Source organism: Crassostrea angulata, chromosome 3 (assembly GCF_025612915.1).
Source record: "Crassostrea angulata isolate pt1a10 chromosome 3, ASM2561291v2, whole genome shotgun sequence".
NCBI classification, from domain to species: Eukaryota; Metazoa; Mollusca; class Bivalvia; order Ostreida; family Ostreidae; genus Magallana; species Magallana angulata.
The window spans coordinates 34,271,633-34,277,368 of NC_069113.1; positions in this window are offsets into that span (position 1 = coordinate 34,271,633).

Consider the following 5,736-nt stretch of genomic DNA (forward strand, 5'->3'; position numbering starts at 1 on the left):
TGATATTGAATGGATTCCAAGAAGGAAGTTTAAATAACCATAAGCCATGACGGCTAGTGAATGGTGAATGTAAATTATTCTTAGTAGTCTCTTTAATAAGAAATCCAGCAGTTTTAAAATTTAAATCCACGTTCAACAAGTTATTGAACAGAAACAAAAACATGAATAAAGAAGTGGAAATTCCCGTTTATGAGTAAAAAAAAATGTTTTAAAAGCACTTTTACGTAATAGATCCGAATTGTCTTCATATTTTTGTCCTCTAAGCAAACGTCTTAAAGAACACTCCCTGTATACATTTTAGAAATACTCTTTTATTCAATGCTCTGTCTATTATTTATTTTACTAGATATTCGGTCAACATCTGCTCCAAGAGAGAGGAAAAGAATCAAAGCGTATTTTGTTAATTGCTTTGTAACGTCTAACCTTGTTGCAACTTGGAAAGGAGGTTAAACTCTCTACAACTCATTTACCCTTGAACAACGTTGTTTAACTTTAGTTAGTTATATACTGGTATGTATGTGTACGTCGAAGAAGAACATTTAGCAGGTTGCATCTACATGTACATACCTGTTAACCTTTCAAAGCTGTTATGTGGGGAGATTTTGCGTAAACGACGTTTTTTCACGTAAAATGCAAATTAATATATATTAAAATACTGTTAGATACCTTATTTTACCATTGTATTTAATGCATTTGCAATCATTTTAAAGTTTATTATTTCTATGACATTGACTACCAGTGTGCAATTACAACTTGTGTTGCTGTACATTTTCAGAAAACTATTATTTTGTTTGCATGGTACAATACAAGAAGTCAATAGTGCCACTTTTTATATTAAGTCTTCTTATTGTTCAGTATTGAACCATCACTGCATGCTGACATCTTGGGTAAACACTGACAATTTATTTAGCGTATTTTGAATTTGCAGTGAAACCCAGTTAAGAAAATACCAGTAAATAATATTCATTAAAATTATTTTGTGCCTAATATATAGGATACACTGGCGTCGGAAGCAAATTAAAAGTGGGGGAGGGGGGGGGGGCTAGATTAATCCTCAGAAATATTGAGAAAAAAGGAATTCCCAAAATCATGGAAATCCTAATCCGTGGGGGGGGGGGGGGGGGGATTACCTTTACTTCCAAAAGAAAAAAACTCAATTTTTTTTTCCATAATCATGAAATTCCTAATCCGTGGGGGGGGGGGGGGGGGGGGGGGGCAAGTATGCTTCTGAATCCAACTTCTCAATCTTTCAAGGTAAATTTAGGAACAATAATCTTTCCTGCGAGAAAAAGTGGGGGGGCTGAACCCTCTATCATGCTATGTTTCTAATGGTTAGGTATAACTTTGCAAAAAAAGGGGGGGGGGGCTAAGCCCACCCTGTTCCGACGCATATGGGATAGATTTTTAATTCACAAAACAACATGTCTCCAGTATCATTTAAAACTGATCTCTGTTGTAATGTCTATATAATAGCATCCCTGTAATTCATAGTACCGGTACTATAAACTTTAAAAACTCTTGTGAAATGCTTTTACACTTTTTCCTCGAGCTTCACTTTTATTGGTAGCTTGTATAAACACTCAGTGTTCCAAACTCACTTTGATTTTTACCGACCGTGCTTGCCAGACAGAATTAGTCACGACTCACTGCACGTGGCTTGGGTGCTTTACCTGTGCACCTGTTAAGTGACGCCACTGGCTGTGTATTGTTTTCTTTGGTGTTACAGAATAAAATCAAGATGTTTTAAGAATTCACCTATTTTTTAATAAGGCCTAGTATGCATAACTAAATACGTAACTGATTTAAGTCAAAACCGGAAGTAATCGTAAAAAGAAAACTGGACTATAACATGTCATACCATGATCACAGTAGACAGTACTTGGATGGATTTTGATATATTCAAGCTACACAGCAGCTTTTTAAGCTCAAAATCAGAGAAAAACCCGCAGTGGTTGTTGAAATTTGCATGTACAGATTCAGAATTGGGGGGGGGGGGTATGAGGAAGACAAATACGATTGCGGGAAAAATTTGTCTCCCGCGCGGGAGATAGGTTGGATGCTGGAGATCTTAGATTTTTAGGCCGTTTGCGGGAGTCTCCCGCGCAGTGCGGGAGGGTTAACAGGTATGTGTACTTGTAACCCCCAAACTAATAAAGGGGAGCACTGTGTGGTGCTTTTTCATTAGTCTGGTCCCGCCCCCGCCACTTCCAACAAGGAAGTTTAAATAACCATAAGCCATGACGGCTAGTGAATGGTGAATGTAAATTATTCTTAGTAGTCTCTTTAACAAGAAATCCAGGATTAAAATTTAGATCCACGTTCAACAAAAGTAAAACGAATAGTTATTGAACAAAAACATGAATAAAGAAGTGGAAATTCCCGTTTATGAGTAAAAAAAAATGTTTTAAAAGCACTTTTACGCTATAGATCCGAATTGTCTTCATAATTTTGTCCTCTAAGCAAACGTCTTAAAGAACACTCCCTGTATACACTTTAGAAATACTCTTTTATTCAATGCTCTATTATTTATTTTACTAGATATTCGGTCAACATCTGCTCCAAGAGAGGGGAAAAGAATCAAAGCGTATTTTGTTAATTGCTTTGTAACGTCTAACCTTGTTGCAACTTGGAAAGGAGGTTAAACTCTCTACAACTCATTTACCCTTGAACAACGTTGTTTAACTTTAGTTAGTTATATACTGGTATGTATGTGTACGTCAAAGAAGAACATTTAGCAGGTTACATCTACATGTACATACCTGTTAACCTTTCAAAGCTATTATGTGGGGAGATTTTGCGTAAACGACGTTTTTTCACGTAAAATGCAAATACTAGTATATATTAAAATACTGTTAGATACCTTATTTTACCATTGTAATTAATGCATTTGCAATCATTTTAAATTTTATTATTTCTCTGACATTGACTACCAGTGTGCAATTACAACTTGTGTTGCTGTACATGTTCAGAAAACTATTATTTTGTTTGCATGGTACAATACAAGAAGTCAATAGTGCCACTTTTTATATTAAGTCTTCTTATTGTTCAGTATTGAACCATCACTGCATGCTGACATCTTGGGTAAACACTGACAATTTATTTAGCGTATTTTGAATTTGCAGTGAAACCCAGTTAAGAAAATACCAGTAAATAATATTCATTAAAATTATTTTGTGCCTTATATATAGGATACACTGGCGTCGGAAGCAAATTAAAAGTGGGGGGGGGGGGCTAGATTAATCCTCAGAAATATTGAGAAAAAAAGGAATTCCCAAAATCATGGAAATCCTAATCCGTGGGGGGGGGGGATTACCTTTACTTCCAAAAGAAAAAAACTCAATTTTTTTTTTCCAAAATCATGAAATTCCTAATCCGTTGGGGGGGGGGGGGGGGGTGGGGGCCAAGTATGCTTCTGAATCCAACTTCTCAATCTTTCAAGGTAAATTTAGGAACAATAATCTTTCCTGCGATAAAAAGTGGGGGGCTGAACCCTCTATCATGCTATGTTTCTAATGGTTAGGTATAACTTTGCAAAAGAAAGGGGGGGGGCTAAGCCCCCCCCCCCCTGTTCCGACGCCTATGGGGTAGATTTTTAATTTACAAAACAACATGTCTCCAGTATCATTTAAAAATGATCTCTGTTGTAATGTCTATATAATTATAGCATCCCTGTAATTCATAGTACCGGTACTATAAACTTTAAAAACTCTTGTGAAATGCTTTTACACTTTTTCCTCGAGCTTCACTTTTATTGGTAGCTTGTATAAACACTCAGTGTTCCAAACTCACTTTGATTTTTACCGACCGTGCTTGCCAGACAGAATTAGTCACGACTCACTGCACGTGGCTTGGGTGCTTTACCTGTGCACCTGTTAAGTGACGCCACTGGCTGTGTATTGTTTTCTTTGGTGTTACAGAGTAAAATCAAGATGTTTTAAGCTTTCACCTATTTTTTTATAAGGCCTAGTATGCATAACTAAATACGTAACTGATTTAAGTCAAAACCGGAAGTAATCGTAAAAAGTAAACTGGACTATAACATGTCATACCATGATCACGGTAGACAGTACTTGGATGGATATTGATATATTCAAGCTACACAGCAGCTTTTTAAGCTCAAAATCAGAGAAAAACCCGCAGTGGTTGTTGAAATTTGCATGTAAAAATTCAGAATTGGGGGGGGGGGGGTATGAGGAAGACAAATACGATTGCGGGAAAAATTTGTCTCCCGCGCGGGAGATAGGTTGGATGCGGGAGATCTTAGATTTTTAGGCCGTTTTGCGGGAGTCTCCCGCGCAGTGCGGGAGGGTTAACAGGTATGTGTACTTGTAACCCCCAAACTAATAAAGGGGAGCACTGAGTGGTGCTTTTTCATTAGTCTGGTCCCGCCCCCGCCACTTCCAACAAGGAAGTTTAAATAAGCATATGCCATGACGGCTAGTGAATGGTGAATGTAAATTATTCTTAGTAGTGTCTGTAATAAGAAATCCAGTATTAAAATTTAAATCCACGTTCAACAAAAGTAAAACGAATAGTTATTGAACAAAAACATGAATAAAGAAGTGGAAATTCCCGTTTATGAGTAAAAAAATGTTTTAAAGCACTTTTACGCAATAGATCCGAATTGTCTTCATATTTTTGTTCTCTAAGCAAACGTCTTAAAGAACACTCCCTGTATACACTTTAGAAATACTCTTTTATTCAATGCTCTGTCTCTTATTTATTTTACTAGATATTCGGTCAACATCTGCTCCAAGAGAGGGGAAAAGAATCAAAGCGTATTTTTTTAATTGCTTTGTAACGTCTAACCTTGTTGCAACTTGGAAAGGAGGTTAAACTCTCTACAACTCATTTACCCTTGAACAACGTTGTTTAACTTTAGTTAGTTATATACTGGTATGTATGTGTACGTCGAAGAAGAACATTTAGCAGGTTGCATCTACATGTACATACCTGTTAACCTTTCAAAGCTGTTATGTGGGGAGATTTTGCGTAAACGACGTTTTTTCACGTAAAATGCAAATATATATTAAAATACTGTTAGATACCTTATTTTACCATTGTAATTAATGCATTTGCAATCATTTTAAATTTTATTATTTCTATGACATTGACTACCAGTGTGCAATTACAACTTGTGTTGCTGTACATGTTCAGAAAACTATTATTTTGTTTGCATGGTACAATGAAAGAAGTCAATAGTGCCACTTTTTATATTAAGTCTTCTTATTGTTCAGTATTGAACCATCACTGCATGCTGACATCTTGGGTAAACACTGACAATTTATTTAGCGTATTTTGAATTTGCAGTGAAACCCAGTTAAAAAAATACCAGTAAATAATATTCATTAAAATTATTTTTTGCCTTATATATAGGATACACTGGCGTCGGAAGCAAATTAAAAGTGGGGGGGGGGGGGCTAGATTAATCCTCAGAAATATTGAGAAAAAAGGAATTCCCAAAATCATGGAAATCCTAATCCGTGGGGGGATTACCTTTACTTCCAAAAGAAAAAAACCCAATTTTTTTTTCCAAAATCATGAAATTCCTAATCCGTGGTGGGGGGGGGGGGGGGGGGCAAGTATGCTTCTGAATCCAACTTCTCAATCTTTCAAGGTAAATTTAGGAACAATAATCTTTCCTGCGAGAAAAAGTGGGGGGGGGGGGGGCGCTGAACCCTCTATCATGCTATGTTTCTAATGGTTAGGTATAACTTTGCAAAAAAAGGGGGGGGG